The following is a 22,549-nucleotide window of genomic DNA, read 5'->3' as shown; positions in this document are numbered from 1 at the left end:
TCAGTTTTAGCTTAAAATGAAAAGCCTAAGTGGGGGGAAGTAACCTTTTTTCACTACAAGACTTAATTTTTTTTTGTTTCTGCTATCAAAATATAAGTTGGTAGTTATAATAAAGAGGATACAAGCAAGTAAAGAAACCAAAAGTGGGTTACTATTGTACAGTCAGGAAGTGAACATAGCAGAGATTTTCAGACTGCAGATAATGACCATATATATGTTATAGCTATTCTGAAGTAAACATAACAAAACAGAATGTGCAATACTATAGTAAGAATAAATGTTATTCAAGAAACATTTCTTTCAGTTGTATGTATGTATATATATATTGAGGCACCATGCAAAATGCTTTTTCCTCAATGTGTCTCAGAGACAAAAAGTTTGAGGCCACTGCTGACTCCACCATTTCACTGTGGGCTGGGACACACTTCCTAAGCTTTTAGCTTCTTTATTTGTGAAATGGTGCAGAAAACAGATATTTGACAATGGTCACAGAAAACATTAAATGAGGTAATGTACACAAAATAACAGTATCTGACACAGATAAGTTCTTGATAAGTATTAACTTTAATTAACATACCTCCCAATTATACATGGTAGTTATTACCCTCTAGATTTTGGCTTAATAGATTTTTCATTTTAATTTTTAAGTAAGATCACTTAGATCATCTAAAAACAAAAATCGAAGAATAAGCCATAGCAATAAATGAGTCTTAAATCAAAATAAGATCAACCAACTTTGTTGTCAAATTCTTGACCAATCACCAAGCCAAGATATGAACAGAATGATAAAGTATGGTGCCTGTGTTTCCCTTTTGGTTCCCTTCTCTGTTTCTAATTATACAATTATTCAAACATTTTCTCTTCCTAACCAAATGCTGTAATTCTATGCCATTCAGGCCTTCATTCAGTAGTAAAAATACCAAACTTCACACAATTATAATAGACCTTGAGTTCATGAAGAAGTTACTCAATGAGGCAGCATAAAAGGTCTTTTACAAAAAAAGACCTGGTTTTGAAACACCTATCAGACATTTATGACTATGGAACTATAGACAAAACATATGACGTCTCTAAATATCAGTTTCCATAACTACAAAATAGGGTGAATTCATCTATCTCTTAGGGTCCCTCAAAATTAAACAAGCACTTAGCACAAAGAGAACTATATATATGAATTCCTGTCCCCTCCACCAACAAGGCCAGTCTGTCACTGTGTAAACATTTCAAGTAATAAAATTGTCCCAATTTTAGAGACTACTCCAATCATGTGCAACTATATCTATTAGAAAATTCTTACAGTGATACGAAAATGCCATGAGTTTAAAGGAGGAAAATATCATGATGAGCTGAAGTAGTTGGGAGGCAGCTTCATTCAAAGACAGTTTCATGAATGAAGTGTAACTTGGAAATGGGCCTGGAAATATAGATGAGATTTGGATGAGCAGAAAAGACTCAGAAGGTTAATTGTTCATTCACTCATTCACTGAGTTACTGCCATCAAATATGTGCTGAATGCTTACTATGTGCCAAGAACTTTCTAGATGCTAGGGATTGAGCTGGGAACTAAAGCAGATTTAGTCTCTTCCTTCAAGAACTATATATCCCAGTGGAGCAAGACAGAGAAACAAACAAGTTATAAAATGTATAAGATGTCAGATTTTAAGATAAAGTCTATGGAGGAAAAAAATTAAGTGGGTAAGGAGGATAAGAAGTGCTTAAAAAAAAGAATGGATACTATTTTAAGTACAGTGGTCAGGGAAGACAACACTGATAAAGTGGCATTTAAACAGAGCCCTAGGCACTTTCTATAGGCGAAAGCGGGCAACAGACTGTGCATCCCCGCCTCACCAGGTTCCTGTGGAAGTAAAGTAGAATTTCGTAAGAACATAATGGATGGAGAAGAGAAAACCTATGGTGGCTGTGAAGGCCTGACGGATGCCATGAGTGTCAAATTGGTATCTTCAGGTGGTCATGAATTTATTGTCAAAAGAGAGCATGCACTAACATCTGAAACAGTAAAGCCATGTTGAGTGACCCAGCTCGGTTTGCAGAGAACAAAAGTAATTAAGACAATTTTAGACAGATTCTTTCACATGTGCTATCAAAAGTATGCATGTATTTTACCTACAAGGTTCACTACACTGACAACTCCATGGAGATTCCAAAATTCCCAACTGAAATTTTACTGGAACTGCTGATGGCTGTGAACCTCCCAAATTGTTAAATAAATTATAATTAATTAACAAACACATATATATATAGATAAGTAAATAACAAATAAATTCCTAAAACAAGGAGCCAGTTAGAAAGAAAACAGCAAAGTTTTCTTTGTGTAAGTGCAAAGGTCCTGACAACAAAAACCAAGCACACATGTAGAGGTGGGAACTCACAGTATCTTTGATCAACAGTACCTAACAGAAAACAAGGGAGGACAGCATAAGTGAAAATACAGCCTGAAGACATTGCAGAGAGACTTGACTTCTAAATTTGATTTTATACTGTTAGCAAGAAGAGCCACTAAACAGTTTTGAACAGCCCAGTGAAATGAATGAAATCACAGCTTAAGAAAAAACATATAATCAATACTCAACTTATTCAGAGTTTGTGCTTATTGCTAACTACACAAAACTACTTTTTGTACAAAAAGTAATTTGGGGGAACCCATGTGGCTCAGTCAGTTAAGCATCCTACTCGATTTCAGCTCAGGTCATGATCTCACGGATACTGAGTTCAAGCCAGGAGTCAGGCTCTGCACTGACAGTGCTGAGGCCGTTTGGGATTGTGTCTCTCTCCCTCTGTTTCTCACCTCCTTGCACACTCTCTCTCTCCCTCTCAAAATAAATAAATAAATAATTAAAAAAAATAAGTAACTTGTGGGGCGTCTGGGTGACTCAGTCAGGTAAGCATCCGACTCCTGGTTTCCACTCAAGTCATGATCTCACAGTTTGTGATTTGGAGCCCCACCTTGGGTTCTACACTGATAGTGCAGAGCCTGTTTGGGATTCTCTCTCTCCCCCTCTCTCTGTCCCTTCCCTGCATGTGTGCTTTCTCTCAAAAATAAATAAATAAACTTGAAAGAAGAAAAAAGAAAAGTAACTTGTTTCTTCTTCACTTTCTTTAGATGCTGGCTCAATTAATACCAATTTTCAGCTTAATGTGGAAAAAATAATTTAAATAACTAGTGACTCTATACAGAACTGTTACTTTTAAAAAGCCTTTGATATGGTGAAGGCAGAAACTATTGGCTAAAATGATATTCTGAATTAGCTACAGAGTTCAATTACTTTCTTTCAAGTTCACAAATAATAAAGATGGCTAAATAAGCCCATTTAATATCTTTGTGGGGGGAGGTGGTTTGGTTTCTTTTGTCTTTTTTTAATTTTTTAATGTTTATTTATTTTTGAGAAAGACAGAGTGAGAGCGGGGGGGGGGGGGGGGGCAGGCAGAGAAAGTGGGAAACACAGAATCGGAAGCAGGCTCCAGGCTCTGAGATGTCAGTACAGAGCCCAACAAGGGGCTTGAACCCACGAACTGTGAGATCATGATCTGAGCCAAAGTCAGATGCTTAACCGACTGAGCCACCCAGGCACCCGATTTCTTTGGTTTTTTTAAGTAGGCTCCACACCCAGCACAGAGCCCAATGCAGGGCTTGAACTCATGATCCTGAGATCACAACCTGAGCTGAAATCGAGTCAGATGCTTAACCAACTGAGCCACCCAGGAATCCCATTATCTTTGATATCAGTAATAAAACAATAAAACATTGATATATTAAGATTTTTAACAAATAACACTGTGGTATATATTATTATTGGTTGCATGTTTAGCATAAAGAAAAAATGCAAATATTAAGCCAAATTCTTTATCACTTTGAGAATAGAAAGCTATAATTAACATGTGTTCAACAAGAGAAAACAGAATTAGATGATCTTTGAAACATGAAATATTTTATAGCATGAAAAATTATAATCAAATGTTTTAATTTTCTTTTAATTTGTTGCAAAAATGTTTCCAAATTATTTGAAAACCATAAACCTCAAAAAAACCTAAAGACAATAAACATGAAAATCACCCAAGGTACATTAAAACAAATGCTTAAAACTACAAATGAATAGAAACATCTTAAAAGCAACCGGGGGAAAGAAATGCATAATGTACAAAGGAACAAATACAATGATGACAATTTTCTCATCAGAAATAATGCTAGCTAGAAGACAGTGAAACAATATCTTAAAAGTACTGAAAGTAAAATATTGTCCACTGAGAACTGTTTACCTGCTAAAATACCTTTCAAAAGCAAAGGTGACTTAAAGACAACAGCAATCAATGAAACAAAAAACAAGGAAACCAAGGTCAATGAAAATACAAGTTGATTCCTTGAGAATATTATTAAAATTGATAAATCTTTTAACCCAAATGATTAGGAAAAAGAGATAAAACACAAATGACCAATAACAGGAATAAGAGAAGTGGCATCACTACAGATTCTACAGATATTAGAAAGATAACAAGTAAATATTATGAACAACTTTATGCTAAGAAATTCACCAATTCTTTGAAAGACACAAATGAGCTCCTTCCACAAGAAAAAACCTGAATAACCCAGTATCTATTAAAGAAATTGAATCTATAGTTAAAAACCTTCCAGCAAAACTTCTAGGCCCAGATGGTTTCACTAGGGAAATCTACCAATTAAGGAATGATACAAATTCTACACAAGTCTTCAGGAAACTGGGGGGGGGGGGGGGGGTATAAAATGGTAGCAGGTAATTCCCAATCCATTCTATGAGGCCAACATAACCCTGATACCAAAACCAGACAAGGACATCATAAGAAATGAAACTTAAAGATCAATACCCTTCACAGATATTTGCAAAAATTCTTAATACAGTTTTAGCAAATCAAATCCAGGAATATATGAAAAAGATAATACATCATGACCAAGTGTGGTTTGTCCCAGGAATGCAGGTTAGTTTAACATTCAATCAAAATTAAACGTAATTCCCTATACTAAAGAACAACAACAAAACTATGATCTCAATATATGCAGATAAAGTATTGATAATATTCAACATCCCTTTCTGATATTCAAAAGTCTTGACAACTAAAAATTGAGGGGAACTTCCTCAATTCCACAAAAGAAAATCTGTGAAAAACCTTTGGTCAACACATATTTAAGGGCGAAAGTGCGCATGCTTTCTCCTTTAACATCATGAACAAGACAAGGAAGTCAGTCCACTGTCACCACTCCTACTTTACTAAAAATTTTAGCTAGTGAAATAAGGTAGGAAAAAGAAAAGTAAAGGCATCCAAATTGGAGAGGAAGTAAAAATTGTCTTTATTTGAGGATAACAAATCAGCTAGGTAGGAGATCTGAATCTATTTTTTTTTAAAGTTACGGAAACAAATACATGAGGTTAGCAAGGTTGCAGAATACAAGATAAAAATGCAAAAACCTACTGTATTTCTATATTCCAACAATAATCAAATATTGAAATGTTAAAAAATCCATTTAAAATAACATTTAAAAATAAAAACTACTTAAAAATAAATCTGACAAGGGGTGCCTGGGTGGCTTAGTTAAGCGTCCAACTTCGGCTCAGGTCATGATATCACAGCTAGTGAGTTTGAGCCCTGTGTTGGGTTCTGTGTGGACAGCTTCAGATTCTGTGTCTCTGTCTCTCTCTGCTCCTCCCCCACTGGCACTCTGTCTCTTTGTCTAAAAACTAAATAAACAGTAAAAAATTTTTAATTTCTAAAAATAAATAAATAAATCTGAGAAAAGACCTGTATCCTGAAATTTTCAAAATATTGCTGAAAGAAATAAAATCTAAATAAATGGAGAGATATATATGCTCATGGACTGAAAGCCTCTATACTGTTAGAGATGTCAATTTTCTCCCAAATGAATTTACATATTCAAAGCAATTCCAATTAAAAGCCCAGATGATTACTTTGTAGAAACTGACAAACTGATTTTAAAATTCATATGTTAATTCAGGGAACCTAGAATAGCAACAACAACTTTGAAAAAGAATAACAAAGTTAGAGACTTACACTATCTGACTTCAAGACTTATTATAAAGTTACAGTAACATGGATATTGTAATATTAGCATAAAAGTAAACAAATCAATGGAGCATAACAAAATCCAGAATTACTCCCAGAGACATATGGTTTTTTGAGAAAGGTGCAAAGGAGATTCAAAGATAATCTTTTCAAGAAATGGTGCTGGAACAGCTGAAAACCCATATGCAAAAAAATTAACTTTGATTCATAACTTGAATCATATACAAAAACAACTCAAAATGAATCATGGCCATAAATATAAAATCATAAAATTTTTAGGAAAGAGCATAGGAGGAAAGCTTCAGAATTTGGGTTAACAGTACTCAGACTTGCCATAAAACATTAATCCATAAAAGGGAAAATTAATAAACTGGACCTTATCAAAATTAAAACCTTTGCTCTGTAACAGACCATGTGAAAAGGATGTAAACACATGCTACAGAATATGAGAAAATATATGCATATCTAACAATAAACTAGTATCTAAAATATATAAAGAACTTTCAAAACTCAATAGTATCTTGACAATGGGGGGGGGGAAGGGCATGTGGGTGGTTCAGCAGGTTAAGCATCCCACTCTTGGTTTCAGCTCAAGTCATCATTTTGGGGTTTCCTGAGTTCAAGTCCCCTGTACAGCTCTGTGCTGCCAGATTGAAGCCTGTGTGGGATTCTCCCTCCCTCTCTGCTCTTCCCCCACTCGCGCTGTCTCTATCTCTCTCAAAATAAATAAACTTAAAAAAAAAAGTCTTGGGGCGCCAGGGTGGCTCAGTCGGTTAAGCGGCCAACTTTGGCTCAGGTCATGATCTCGCGGTCTGTGGGTTTGAGCCCCGTGTCGGGCTCTGTGCTGACAGCCTGGAGCCTGTTTCAGATTCTGTGTCTCCCTCTCTCTGACCCTCCCCCGTTCATGCTCTGTCTCTGTCTCAAAAATAAATAAATGTTAAAAAATAAAAATAAAAAAAAAGTCTTAAGTGTATAAAAAAACTCAACAGTAAAAAAAAAAAAAAACTCTATTAGAAATAAAAAACATAGATTTATTTCACTGAAGAGAACATACAGATGGCAAAATAAGCATGTGAGAAGATGTTTGAAAGCATTAGCTATTAGGGAAATGCAAATCAAAACCAGTATCACTATCATTACACATCCAAAGGTACATGGCAAAGAAAGAAATTCATTGCAACTGTAAGAACTACTTCATTAAAATAATAATCCTTGTTATTTAAATTTTAAACATTAGAATACACTGTTGATTGAACTGTGATATGGAAACATTCTTTAATCTGCACTGTCCAACATGGTAGCTACTAGCCACAGGTGGCTATTAAGCCTTGAAAGTGGCTAGTGGGAATAAGGAACTGAAAATGTAACCTCAGTTAAATAGCCAAATATGGCTATTGGCTACCACATTAGACAGAATAGGTCTAGAACTTTCAAAAAATTTCAAAAAAGAATACAAACACAAACGATGTAAAAATAATCATTAGTGTAGTGGGTATGCATTTCTCACCCACGACACTACTGGCCTTTTAGGCAGAATAATTCATTACACAGGACTATCCTAAAAAAAATATTCCTTTCAAATGATAAATGTATTTTTTTCCAAATGTAATTTTATGGTCACTGTTGATATAGAGTATTGCTTCATTCAAATAAATTACTGAAGCTATTAAGAGCAATAATGCATTTTCACCAGCAGAGGGCAGATATACATAATAAACACCTCAACACCAATTTCAAATTGTTCCAAAAGTCCAATAGCACTGAATCAAAAGACATTAGTATATTAACTCACACAAAAGGAATTGTACTTCTTGGAGGTAAGGGAGAAAATCTGCTAAAAATAAACATATTTTTCAAAAAGAAACTGAGAGGTCACCCCAGAAACAAGTTTTTGTCAATTTTATCAGTTGATCCAAGAGTTAACTATAATCCTTCAAATAAAACAAAATAACGGTGACAAAATGTCAGTCAAGCCTCATTTTCAAGGCCATTTACATATATACTACAATATTCCTTAGGCCACAAAATAAATTCTAAAGAATTTTCTTCATAGAATATAAAAGTTATCAAAATTCCATGAAAAAAACAAAGCATTTGTTTCAAAAGTAAACTAAATGCCAAAACCAAAACAAACAATGAAACGTGGCAACGGTGCTGATGTAATTTTTAAGTAGTGGGGTTCAGAGTCACCAGCTAAGAATTCTTGAGACTTCTTCGGGACAAAAAGATAGTTTTATTAAACAATGGGAACAGGACCCGTGGGCAGAAAGAGCTGCACTGGGGTTGTGAAAAGTGACTGATTATGTAAGATTTTCTATCCTATGGAAGGGAAGGTGATGTTAGGGCTCCAGAAAATTGAGTCTAGGTTTCTGGAGACTACTTTTTTCTTTTAAATCATTAAGACAGTTGCAAACTGATGGAGACTCTGTCCTGCATGATTGTGATCTCTAACCATTTGATTTTCCTTTTCCTTTGTTCTTGGGCGTCCACGAGTCCCTAAGGAACGTCACATATATCCCCACCTGGGGGAGTGGGAGGTTAGCTTATGCTCTGCCATCAGCTTGCCTTTTGCTCCCTCATCAATGTTTAAAAAAAAAAAAAGTAACTGTTTCCTGAGAAAAACTTGAGAAACAGTGCCAACATACTGAAGATTCACTTTTCTCGACTCTTAGTGTACAAAGGATGGAAAACAAGCTCTGAAGAGTTTCACAACACGCACTTTCATAAAGTGCTTCAAAAATAGTTTTAATGTCTACCAAAATTAAATGCCCTTTTCTAAGAACAAAGAAAATATCCAGAAACAACAAAAGAGAGAGAGAGAGAGAGACCTTTTCTAGCCCCTTTACATGCCTATTACAATTAATTTTTCCTTTCTCCCTGTTACATACCAACTTCTGAAAGCCCCCTTGTCCTGAAGCTTCTCTGTTCTGGTTTTCCTTGCAGTCTTGCAGGCCACTATTGAGCTCCCTCAGTGATTCCACTTCTGACTGCTGCCTCCCCATGTCTTGGTCACTGACCCTCTGATCTGTGTCTAATCCATTCATGGCTGTGGTAAACATTTCCAGGCAAATGACTCCCAAAACAATAATCACTCCCTTGTCTATCCACTCTCCTACATTTCTGCCTGGTACCTATACCTGCTTCTAGGAACATAAAAAGCATGTGCACTAAGTAAGTATATGGACAAGCCTGCTTCCAGCTTCTTCCTACCTAGAGTAACTTAGCCACGCTTATCCTTTTCAAGAACTACCTTTTTTGTTAAAAGCCTTCCCCAATTCCTGCTCTTGGTGATTTTTACTTTCTCTGAACCTCTATAACACTCAATGTTTGCACTACCCCCTCCACTCAGATATCCAGACTATATACACATATATAGTATAAATACACATTACATATGTATTTATATTTATAGTATTTGTGCTTATGGCCTGCCTTTCTCCTCAAAGTAAAGACTCCTAAATGGCAGGGCAGGTCTGGGCTTCTGTTGTATACCTCTAATGTCTACTCTAGTGGATCAGCACATAAAGGGTTAAAAAAGATAAAGATAACTACCTTCTTTTCCTGAACTTTCCATGAAGTACTCTTGTGCTCAGAATCTGCTCAATTACATTATTTACCAAACAAAATATAATTCACAAATGTTTCCTGCAAAGTAATAAAATGAATAAATGACTATAACTGCTTTAAAAAAACAAGACCTGACATAATTATCACACCCTTATCATTTATCAACCCTTATTTTGGCCAGACGTTACTTCATAAATTCAGTTAACTCTCATAATCCTGTGACAACAGGTATGGCCATTTTACACATAATGGCACTGAAGCTTAGAAAGTTTAAATACCACACTCCCACTATAAGGAACGATGGAGACAGGGGAGAAAGAGAGGAGAGGGAGGGAGATAAAGAAAAAAATGAAATCACAGAGGCAGCAATGAGAGAGCTGAGATTTTAACCCAAAGCACTAAGCCTTCAAAGCCCATGCTTTTTAGCTACCAAAGTAATGTCCTTTCAAGGATAACAGCAGAGTAAGGAATCTGCCAACCCACAGTCAACTAGAGGAAGAATACTGTGGAGGAAACGTTATTATATAGTATATAACTGTTTTTATCTTAAAACTTTCAAAGAAAGAATATGTACATTAGTTCAAAATATTACAAGGACACTGAAAAACTTTAAAATCCACAAAAACTACAAAAACAAAAAAGCATTCCCCTGCCATTTTTCAAATGTTAATTTACTGTGGCAAAGAAATTAAATGGTGGTAATAATTTAAGGATTCACTAGTCATCAGGATGGTATAAAATAAAAGGGAAAAATGAAATGAAGCTTAATTTTAAGAACAATCCATGCTTCACCTGACTGCCCTACTAAAGTTTAAGCCTTGTCAAACCTATTTCTTACTTTATTCAGGTGATATGGCATCATTAAAAAATTCAGCTTAAAAATTCAAAAGTTTGAGCAAGCATATTACAGCTTTCCTTTATTTTGTTTGCTCTTTCACAAATATTCTAGTACTTTGTATTTGCAAAATTTCCCTCTCAAGCACAAAGATATCCAATATTTACAAAAATCCCTCTTTTTTAAGCTTATTCTCAGCACTATTTACAGATTTATCTCATGAGATAGTATTTGCTTTTAGATAACACTGCAGACACCAACATTCTAAGTTTTGAAATATGTTTATATTTATTGCCAAATCACTGTTTAAAAAAAACGGCTAAATAATTAATATGTAACCGTTCCTGTGATTTCCAAATTTTTTTCTTAACATCCTATTATTAACAGATAGGGTTTGATTAAGCATAAAAATGCATCTTACAACCCTTCTCACTGTATAGATTGTGAATGTAAAGAAAATGAAAAAATTAAAAAGCTCAAAGTTACCTTTTATAAAACTGAAGAGTAACACATTCATTTATGGATTCAGAAGGCAATAGCCCAGGAACAGGTTCACTCCCAAGTTCTCTCATTGTTGCAAAGTTTTGAGCAAGTCCTCTAATCTCTCATGATAGGTTTCATTGCTCTACTAGGAGATCAGACTAGGCACATGACAGGTCTCTTCTATCTCTAAACTGTCTATAATTTTATGGTTACCAAAAAGAAAAAAGAAAAAAACGTAGATACGGGCCTGAAAATCTTCCCAAAGTACTCCACCATCACTTAATGAATCTTAAGATTCATTCATTGCTTATAGAATCTAGGAGTGAATGGTGTGGCCTACCACTATACTCACAGGTATGAATGTTGCCTCGAATTTTGTGTTGTGGCCTAATGACTGACCAAGAGAAAAATCTGGAAAAGGCAGTCAACCCCTGCTCCCAAAATGAAGGGGACAAATCATAAAATAAAAATGACCAATAAGCCCATTAAAATGATTAATTTTAAGAAATTAAAGTGTCATAAAATTTTCACCAATCATGTTAAGAAAACTTTTCAAAAACATGAACACCCAGAGACAGGTTGTGTGCACAGGGTCAGCCAGTCTTTGTACACTACTGGTGGGAAGGTAAACTAGCCCCAAGATTCCTGGCAATACAACTCAAACACACTTTAATCAGCATACTCTAACATACACTTTTTACACAGAAGATCTTATTGTGAAGCAATAATTTTGTGTACACAAAGTTTTGACAACAGGACTCTTCATAACCATGTTAGAAAGCAAATGCCCATCAATAAGGGAACAGATTAGTTTAAAATACTTTTAAGTTATTTTAAAATTCATACTATTAGCAAGTTTTCTATGCAGAGAATAGATTTAAATCCCCCTACAAAGTCCCACTATCCTTATTCTCAGCAAATGACTTCACCACCTAACTGTCCCTTAGATTTCAGATCCCTCTTACTCTCCTTCCACATAAACTGATCTGTATTTTTCCTGATTTTTTTCTCCTGTCCCAAACTAACCATTTCATCTGTGTTTTTGAATCAAAATTTCCTCTAAATCGTGCATTAATATTTTAACTACATAAACTATTCTTCCTTCTTAGAGAACTTGTCTGCTCTTAGCCACGGAAAAGGAACTCCTACTTGCTGTTCCTGCAGCTCTCCTGCCTCTGATGAGGGAGCAAAAGGCAACCTGAGGGCAAAGCACAAGCTAACACTTTACAACCACTACCCACCAAGGTGGGTATCTATGATATTCCTCAGGCACTCCTGGATGGCCAAGAACAAAGGAAAGGGAAAAACAAATGGTTAACTGATAGTGATCAAGATCATGCAGGCCAGAGACTCCATCAGTTTACAACTGTCTTAATGATTTAAAAGAAAAAAGCAATCTCCAGAAACCTACAGACTCAATTTCCTGGAGCCCTAACATCACCCTCCCCTCCACAGGATAGATTCTTATATAATCAGTCACTCCTCACAACCCCAGTGCAGCTCTTTCTGCTCATGGTGTTGTTGCCATTGTTTAATAAAACCACCTTTCTGCACCAAAGACATCTCAATTCTTTCTTAACCATTAGATCCAAACCCCAACACTTCAAACCACATCATTTTGGCACCCAAAGTGAGGCTTTGAGTCTTTTCATCTGGACTCCGAGCCTCAGTGCGAACTTAGTGAGTACTTCCTTTCCTCTCCCTTTACTTTCATTTCAGGGGCTTTTCAAGGAGTATGGCCTTTTTTTTTTTTTTTTCTCTTTTACTGTTTATTTATTTATATATTTATGACAGACAGAAAGATAGAACACAAGCAGGGGAGGGGCAGAGAGAGAGAATCCCAGGCAGGCTCCGTGCTGTCAGTGCAAAGCTCAGGGTGGGGTTCAAAACCAAGACCTGTGAGATCGTGAGCTGAGCCAAAATCAAGAGTCGGCCACTCAACCAACTGAGCCATCCAGGCATGCCAAGGAGTATCATCTTATTGGAACATTTCATGTCAATTATTCAGGCTGCAATCTTCTTAGCCCACGGCTACTATACAGGGATGAGGAAGTCTGTTTTTTGGCTGGAAGTTAGTACCCTGGCCAGAATGGAAATAAGACCCAGAACATTGATGTCCTCTCTTTATTCCTGTCCTTATTCCTGTCTTGAGAACAGGACAGCCACCTAAGTCACCAGAACAACTGGCAATCTTCAGACTCCCGTGTGAGGTTACATCCTCATTGGTCTAATGTGATCCCTTCCACATCCCTGGTCTAGCCACTACTGGCTGCAAGACCTCCACTTGAAAATGGCCAAAACCAGTACCCAACTGAATTAAAGCCAAATCAGGCACCATTTCCTAGAGAAGTTGGCTGTAAAAGACTACTTATCTTTACTGTTTTCCATGAATGTCCCCTACTAACTACTTAAATTATAAAATTAGGTAACTCCCCCTTGTAAAACTTTTCTAATGTTTTCCATAGGTTAAAAACGATGGGTTCTTCACAGCCTTCCTGGCACAGCCTGAATGGTACGGCACAGCATGGTATTTTGGTCCATTCACCAGTACCCACTTGTATTCTACAATGCAATGGAGAAGTGGAGGGACACCAGTAATTCCCCCTACAGGGCCTTTACAGTGGAACAGTGACCAATAATGATTTGTTATTCAAGGGACACCTCCGGTGGCTCGTGACACCGGGAACCTCTGACATATCCTGCATGGGACGCCACCAGGGAGTCAGTGGGGATTTTTGGTAACAGATCTTCTCTAGGCTTCTTCCATTCCTAAGGACTCCCCCTTGGAATGCCTTTTAACCCACTGGAAACAATTCAGATTGCAAAATTTAAGAAAGGACTGATCTCCTGTAACACTGCATGGCCTCAGTAGGATCTATCAATTATATCTCTCCTGCAGGAAACAGGGCAAATAGACAGAGGTACCCTAGGTCCAGGGCTTTAGGGTTCTAAATCAGGGCCCAGACCTAAGGAACTCTTGCAGAACCAAGCTGATAAACTCCATCCTGACATACTGGATTACAATTGTCTAAACAGGCCTCCTCCTAATAAAATCCAGGTTGCTGCAGGAAACACAGGCCATCCCTAAGGAAGGGGACACTATCTCTCACTGCTCCACCGAATAGACCCAGATTAAATTAGCGGTATATGGGGGGCTTCTCCCTCATTCATTTCTGAGGCTAATAGCTAAAATTGGAGCCAAATGTGGTTAGTCTACCTTGGGACAGGGACTTAAAGGAATATTCCCAAGCAGCTACCGAAACTCCTTTTGTTTCAGGGAAGTTCCCTGTCTTCTCAGGCCTGACATGGTCTGCCCTAAATTCCATTTGTTGCTGGAAAAAACTTGCATCTGCTTATCTGCCTGGGAAGACTGGGAAACCCCTTTCTCTGCCCTCTGGACTTTCATCGGCCTCCAGCCTTCATGGGAGCACCTCACCTCCTTCAGCCTTCCCCTCCTCCTCCTCCTGTTTCTGAACCACCTTGGGTGCGGCTTGCATAAATGGCTCCTTGACCATCCTTGTGCTTCCAGCACCATTGGGTCTTCCTCTCACCCTCAATGTCAAGGAGCAAAGAGCACACTTTTGGACTTAACATCGCCCACTTCAGAATTCCCCACCAGTACTCCAGATAAAAATCAAGAAAGGGGAAAAAAATGGATTGACTTTTAAGTAGACCCAGGTAGAATATAATTTGGTATTTAAACCAGTTGAAACTTTTATTCTACCTAGGTTTACTGAATGTCAAATAAGCTTGTGATATCTCTGCTGCAATCTGTTAGCAAAAGGATGACTTAAAATGATGGTTAATTTTGTCTGTCTCAAAGTTTTTGTGGAAAATTATGAAGATAGCTATCAAAGTCTTTGGTAACCTAAAACTTTAACGTTTTGCTTAGATGATAAATTGGATTGAATTCATTGGACATCTAGGTCTTTTCTAAATAAGATAAAATACTAAATGAACATAGGTTTGTGTTTTTGGCTTCTTACTGCAGAGAAACTAAAGATATTTAAATCAGTCAGAAAAAACATGCTTTGTGCTTAACTGATTCAGAAATTTACCATCTAAAGAATTATAGTATAACAGTTCAGAACTGGTTGGTTACTGCTTAGTTTTCACTGGAGACTGAGGTTTCTAAGACTTAAAATTCCGCAAAATGTAAGACTGATGGAAATAAGGGAAGCAACTCTGTATGTGTAAGAAAGATATAAGAAACGGGAATACATTTTTGTTGAAGGTAAAAGAAAATAATTTTGTCCTCAAATGAGACTGGTTGTTTGGAGGGAAAAGGCTTGGGATGAAAACTAATGTAAAGGAAATTTGTAGAAGGTTTGTGAAGGGAAATATTTGGAAAGGAATTTCACGTGTGGTAAGGATGGACTAAGGTTGAAATGAATGGATTTTACAAGTATTGGCATTAGACCGAAAGTCTGCTTGCTTTCTCTTGGTTGAAAAGACATTTTTCTTGGATTGTTGGTCTGCTCTTGATAAGAAAATGTAAACAAAGATTTTTTTCTCTTCGTCTTTATCTGCCAAAAATAAAAAACAAAAAAACCCAGTTTCTATGTTTTGTTTTTATGAGGTCTTTGATTTATTAAGGTTTAAACTTCTCAATATTAAAGGGGCTAAGTTTTGCTAACAACTATATAACCCTACATATTTGCCTTTGGAATCTCTTATTGTCACTTGATTAAATCATTTGAACTTTTAAAGTTTGGTAATGATCTATAATCCTACTCATGCATGTGCTTTAAACTTTCTCAGGTTCTTCAACAAATTTCCTCAAGATTTAAATTGTAAATAAAATCTTTTTGACCAATTAGGACTTTTTATTTGGTATGTTAAGTTACTTGGAAAGAACTATCAAACAAATCATGATAAGCCCTAGGTTGTATTGCTTGGGTAAATGCTATAACTATACAAATAGATACATAAATACACACATACATACATACATACATACATACATTCATAAATGAAATTCCTGAGTTTTAATGTGTTCTGGTGTAAGACCATCGCTTAACATTTTGATTACTGAAATTTTCTGTGTCACAGAAATAAATGAATTTCCTTATCAATTATCATTTGTCATTTCAAAATAAGTTTCATCTTCAAGGAAACTCATAAAAAGGTTTTTTGAACAAATACAGGTTTTTTATATTTTTAAAATCATAAAACTGAAATGGGTAAGAATTTCCAGAACTAATTAAAAGCTGTGTTCAAACTGAACAAGAATTACTGACATGAAATTAAATGAACTGAAGATGATTATAACTTCTGTGACTCTTGTCTGAAACACTGCTGGTTCTCTAATGTTTGCTCTTCTGGATTAAGGACATTTTCTCTTAAAATATCTATGATTTACAAAAATGTGATAAAGTATTCATTCGTAAACAAACTGAAGCATTTAATTTTTCTGTCTACCTAAGCCCCCTGAAATTCAGAAAACTCTCAGTGAGTATTCTTTCTTCTATGGCAATCATAGTCATTTGCAGAAGTTCAAGAAGAATCTGTTCCCCTTGCAACAGGACACCATTGGAAACATTGGTTATTTTACCTAGGCTTTGACTGGAATGTCATTTTTGAGAGACATGCATAGACTTGGATATGACCAAACAGCTTTAAGGAACTGAAGCTGACTTTATGACACATGGAAGCATAAAGCCCCTTGGAAATGTTGGCCTAATACCTTGCTTACAGAGTTCCCAGGTGAGTAAAGAATGTCACTTCCTGGCAAGTGCAGGAAGCTCAGGATATTTGGGAGACCTCAAGAAGAGAAATCTGCCCAAGTCTACAGGTACTGTAGGCATGTGTGATGGCAAGTATCTGGCTTGGCTTCTGGCCTAGATAGGCTACTAAAGTTCAATATAGATTCCTTATGAAAAGGTGCAGCAAAACAAATTTTAAAAGATCTACATGGTCAATCGCTATTCTTCCTGAGCTTATCTAAGCAATTAAACTGGACTTGTTTTATAAACAAATTAGTCTTGATTTGGGTATCTCTGGAAATGAGGGTAATTATAGGGGAAAACTATGTTTCAATAACACATCTTTGTAGATACTAAATGTTAATACTATTTATTATAAACTACAGTATAACCTAAATTCTTCTCGTTTCCTCAAGTATTTGGCTATAGCTCTCCAACTAAGGTTTCCAATCTTCTTCCATTCTCTTAACTTTTAAAGTCATTAAAAACTAAAACTGCCTTTTCCTAGAAGCTCTAAAAACTGATGCTGGACAACTTGAGGTAAACTTCAGAGAAACAGCTCATGTACTGACAATCTTCTTGCTTGTTATTCTGTGGGGATAATAATAAGACCCCATCAGCATATGATTATTTGAATAAGTGGAAAGCAGGATGGATTCTCAACAACTGTATATGAAATGTCTTTTCTCACTGTAGACCAATCAATAAAGACTATAGTTCTTTATTAAATTATTAACTTGAGGGGGGCGCCTGGGTGGCGCAGTCAGTTAAGCGTCCAACTTCAGCCAGGTCACGATCTCGCGGTCCGTGAGTTCGAGCCCCGCGTCAGGCTGTGGGCTGATGGCTCAGAGCCTGGAGCCTGTTTCCGATTCTGTGTCTCCCTCTTTCTCTGCCTCTCCCCCGTTCATGCTCTCTCTCTGTCCCAAAAATAAATAAACGTTTAAAAAAATAAATAAATAAAAAATAAATAAATTATTAACTTGAGGGTGGGTTAATTCATAAATCTCTAAATGAATATGTAAACCATATCCTCCCTATACCTAATCTGACAGCTACTGGCAACCCACCCTATAAAAACCCAGAAGACATGGTTTATTTAAAGGATTGAAAGTCTAATACAGCAGGGGATTTACTCCAAAAGGAAAGGCCTCTACCAGGTCATATTATGTATACCCACTGCAATAACATTAGAGGGACACTCTTCACAGGCTCATATATCTAGAATAAAACCTGTAAGTCATTCACAGGAAACCAATAAGCAAACTAACAGCCCTTCTTGTTCTGTGAACCTATGGAAGACCTTAAATTTCTCTTCAAAGGAAAGTGATGGTAGTACTTTTTCATTCTTTTTTCCCCAATTTATACTGACAGTTCCTTCTTACAATGGGCCTTTCAATACATTTGAATTACAAACCAGAAAAACGCATCTGATTCCAGCTGCCTGTTCCCACTCCATCTGAGGAGCCTTCAAACCTGACACCCAAAAATCTTTTCATGGGCAGCATTCGAGACACAAACACTGGGTTTATAATTTGCTCTAACCATTAATGTATATTTTTCTTTTGTTTCTATAAAAGTGCCTCTTATTAATTATCTGACGCTTACATCATATAGACAAAACAGAGTCTATATGATGGCTAATAACACCTGTTACGCAATTAAGGCCTTAAATGACTCTCAAAACAGCATTACATTATTAAACACTAAAATAAATGCAGGGGCAATTGGGTCACTCAGTCAGTTAAGCATCTGACTCTTGATTTTGGCTCAGGTCATGATCTCGCAGCCATTAGATCAAGCCCTGCATCGGGCTCCAACCTGGGCATGGAGCCTGCTTAAGATTCTCTCTCTCCCTCTGCCTCTGTCCCTTCCCTATTCACATGCACACACATGTTCCCTCCCTCCCTCTCTCTCAAAAATAAACTCAAATGCATGAAACAGTTCTACAAAATAGAATGGCATTAGATGTTTTAACAGCACCACAAGGTGGTACATATGCCATTATTAAGAGAGTGATGTATATATACTCCAGATTATCACAAAAAATGTCACAGGCCTATTAAAAGATACGGATACCCAAACTGAGGCTCTATAAAATCTTTCTCTCTCTTTAAATGATTGGTTAAGTTACTGGTTTGGGGGGAGGGGGGGTTAAGGTCAACTGTTAGGGGTCTCTCTGTTGGACTTATTCCTTATAGCCATATTAATCCTACCTAGTATGTTGGCTTTTTCAATGTCTCTACTTGGTGCCAAGACTCCATCACTACAATGATTTCACATCGATGATCCTTACCACCCACAGAGATACTTACTGTCCACAATGGATTCAGCTGCCTCTGCCTTTGGTAACTCATATATACAAACTCCCCAGATGATCAATGTCAAGCCAGAAGTAGGGACATCTCTACGCCCCTACTCAGCAGAAAGAAGCTACACAGAACATGAGACCTTCTGCCTTCAACAACCTTAGAGATTTAAGGGTCAAAATTGTTCAGGGGGAAAATGATGAGGGAGCAAAAGGCAAGCTGAGGGCAAAGCACAAGCTAACACCCCACAATCACTACCCCCCATTCCTCAGGCATTCCTCAGGCTGCCCAAGAACAAAAGGAAAAACAAATGGTTAACTGATAGAGATCAAGGTCATGCAGGGCAGAGTCTCCATCAGTTTGCAACTGTCTTAATGATTTGAAAGAAAAAATGCCATCTCCAGAAACCTATAGACTCAATTTCCTAAAGCCCTAATATCACCCTCCTGTCCACAGGATAGAAAATCTTGTATAATCAGTCACTCCTCACAACCCCAGTATTGCTCTTTCTGCCCATAGGTCCTGTCCCCGTGCTTTAGTAAAACCACCTTTTCCCAAAGATGTCTCAAGAATTCTTTCTTGCCCATTAGCTCTGAACCCCACTACTTCAAGCCACATCACCTCCATGTTACAATGATCAGAGGTAGGCACATGGCCCAGGCTGGGCCAGTTCATCTCACCCAGGAATATGGTATATGACCCAAAGAAAAAGACAACCGCCTCTAGGAAGCCAAATAACAAGTCATATAGACTTAGGAACTAATGAGGTATAGGCAAGCATATGAATAAGGGAAAGCAGTTAGTAAAGAATGAAGCAGGCAAAAAGAATCATGTGTTATAGACCCAGAGACAGAGCCAAAGACAAAGAAAAAATAAATGGCTGCTGGAGGACTTTCTAGTTCTTTTCTTCTCAAGCTACATACATTCGATTCATTCTGATGCAACTAGCTAAGACAGAAACCATGGTAGATATTGCTGATTTGCTCACACAACCTCTATTCCACCCTATTTCTGGTGTGCCTTCCTGGGTTCAGAAGATGAAAAGCTAAAAAACTCTATTTCTCAGATTCTTTTATAAAGTTCTGACTCAGAACGTTTCCATCAATTAGATGCACTTATGCAATATTTGAAAGCAAAAGTGCGGTAACTACTCTCCTGCCCTTTTTAGCTATTTTCTGCAGGAAGACAAGATCATAGAATGTCTAGTCTCCCACTTCGTGGGTGTGAAGCAATTTTGACACAGATGATGACAGACCCCACATTCCAGTACCTACTTGCCAGTTTACCGGTATTGTAAGGCAGATGTAGCTTTCTAATCCCTGGGCTACAGCTAATTTGGTGTTTTCTTAGACTCAACAGTTCAGTGACAGCCTCTGAGTTAATGGTTCCCTAGAAGGTCAGTTCTGCTGTGATCTGGGAGTCAGTCCTAGAGGCTCCATCAGCATGGAGCCTACTTTTCTACCCCTTCTAGGGCTTTCATAAGCACCTGATTCTACTTCTGTTTCTATGTCCTACAATGGAAAGTCCTAAACAGAAGCCTTGTAAGGATTCACATACCTTACACTACTTCAATTCATACAGCAATTAGCAGTTGTGCCTTACACATAATAGGTGTTCATAAAGTACCTGTGAAATGAATACTTCTTTAAGTAACCCCTGGATAAAATCCAAGATAGTGATTAGCATTAGAGGTTCTGGTGTACTGTGATGGTTTGTGGCAGTTCTCTTTAACATATTCTTAAAAAACAGGATGATGGAGGGGCGCCTGGGTGGCGCAGTAGGTTAAGCGTCCGACTTCAGCCAGGTCACGATCTCGCGGTCCGTGAGTTTGAGCCCCGCGTCAGGGTCTGGGCTGATGGCTCAGAGCCTGGAGCCTGTTTCCGATTCTGTGTCTCCCTCTCTCTCTGCCCCTCCCCCGTTCATGCTCTGTCTCTCTCTGTCCCAAAAATAAATAAACGTTGAAAAAAAAAATTTTTTTAAAAAAACAGGATGATGGAGAAATAAAATTAGAGCATTCACTACTGCATTTTCAAATGCTTTTTTAACAGCTACACAGCACTAAAATAGCTCCATGATAATCCTTTTTCTGACCAGCAACCTAAAATCACTAAGGGTCTACCATGAAGAGCCAAAAGTTTATGTAATTATTCCTTAATCACACTGTTTTTGTAATCATAGTTTAATTTTTTTTTAACTTCTTTTATTCTCTTGGTATGTTTATGCAGACTCTGAGCATGTTCAGAATACTTGATATATGTTGATATCATTTGATAGAGAATTATACAAATATCTAGAAACATACTATCAGTCAAGACTAGTTAATTAGTGCTATCCTTCCAAATGGAAAAAAAGAAAAACCTGCAACCAAGGAGAGCTGAACATTTTTTATGTACTTATTTGGTACCTTGAGTTTATTTCTTAAAAACTAAAATCTTGTTTTAATATTTATTAACAAAAATTTTCAAATACAGAACAGAAAACAAGAATAGCACGGCAAACACCCACATATCCACTGCCCAGATTCAACAATTGTAAGATTTTGCCATTTTAGCCATATTTTCATTTTTTATGTTGAGGTACAGGAAAGTAATTTCAGACATCAAGATACCACCTCTAACTTTTTCAGTATGAATCTCTAAAAAATATAAATTTTCTCCCCATAACCACAATATTATCACACCTACCAAATTAACAATAAGTTTTCAATGCCATCTAATAATGTGTTCTATTTCCCACAACAGTGCTTCACCACAAAATTTTCTTGTAAATATCTTTTTCCAAAAACATCCTCTCGAGGACCATAGACTGTGATTAGCTATATCTCTTGTTTCTTTTAACTTAGAAGGATCCCCCTCCCAACTTTTTCAAATCATTGATTTGGTAAAGAAATATTAAGCCAAGGTTTAATATAAAGAGTAATTACAACCTCCATGTAAACTATTTTCAAGGGACACATACATATATGAAATGTCACTGATGAGTATAATGCTCCTTACTTCATGTAAATTCTAAACATAATTTGAATGTGAGTATTTGAGATCTACTATAAAGATTATAGTTCAGTTGAGCAGCAAAAGTTTACAGATCTGTCCCTTAGCTCTGGGTAACAGTATTATTTGGGACTGATACTCTCGTCTACAAAACTTCAGAACCTTTTAAACTGGAAGAGGTTGGAATAGATTTGATGTGAACAAGTTTATTCAAACTGAACACAGTGTAACTTTAGCCATTTACATATGCTTTACACATTCATTTAATGTATGAAAGTATTTTTACATGTTTTTCCAACTATATTTAGATGTCACAAGGTGAGCTGGTAGCCTGTAACCATACTTCTGATATGTGAAACAATTTCACTGTGAAATTTAAGAACCTCAACTATTTTTTGTGCCTTCTAGTACGCCTTGTAATTTTTTTTTATTTTTTTCATGTTTTTATTTATTTTTGAGAGATAAAGAGACAGAACACAAGCTGGGGAGGGGCACAAAGAGGGAGACACAGAATCTGAAGCAGGCTCCAGGCTCTGAGCTGTCAGCACAAAGCCCAACATGGGGCTCAAACTCATGAACCTTGAGATCATGACC

General features: G+C 36.9%; 1 protein-coding gene and 1 pseudogene across 1 annotated transcript in view; one reads left to right on the top strand and one right to left on the bottom strand.

Annotated features, from left to right (window-relative positions):
* The window catches only part of SMAP1 (small ArfGAP 1), a 203,171-nt gene that overhangs the window by 169,844 nt on the left and 10,778 nt on the right, over positions 1–22,549 (bottom strand). The gene's annotated exons all lie outside the window — the stretch shown is intronic.
* On the top strand, positions 1,517–2,229 carry LOC123608589 (annotated as a pseudogene).

Source organism: Leopardus geoffroyi, chromosome B2 (assembly GCF_018350155.1).
Source record: "Leopardus geoffroyi isolate Oge1 chromosome B2, O.geoffroyi_Oge1_pat1.0, whole genome shotgun sequence".
Classification (NCBI taxonomy): Eukaryota; Metazoa; Chordata; class Mammalia; order Carnivora; family Felidae; genus Leopardus; species Leopardus geoffroyi.
The sequence above is the reverse complement of the archived record's forward strand: the minus strand, read 5'-3'. Positions and strand labels throughout refer to the sequence as shown.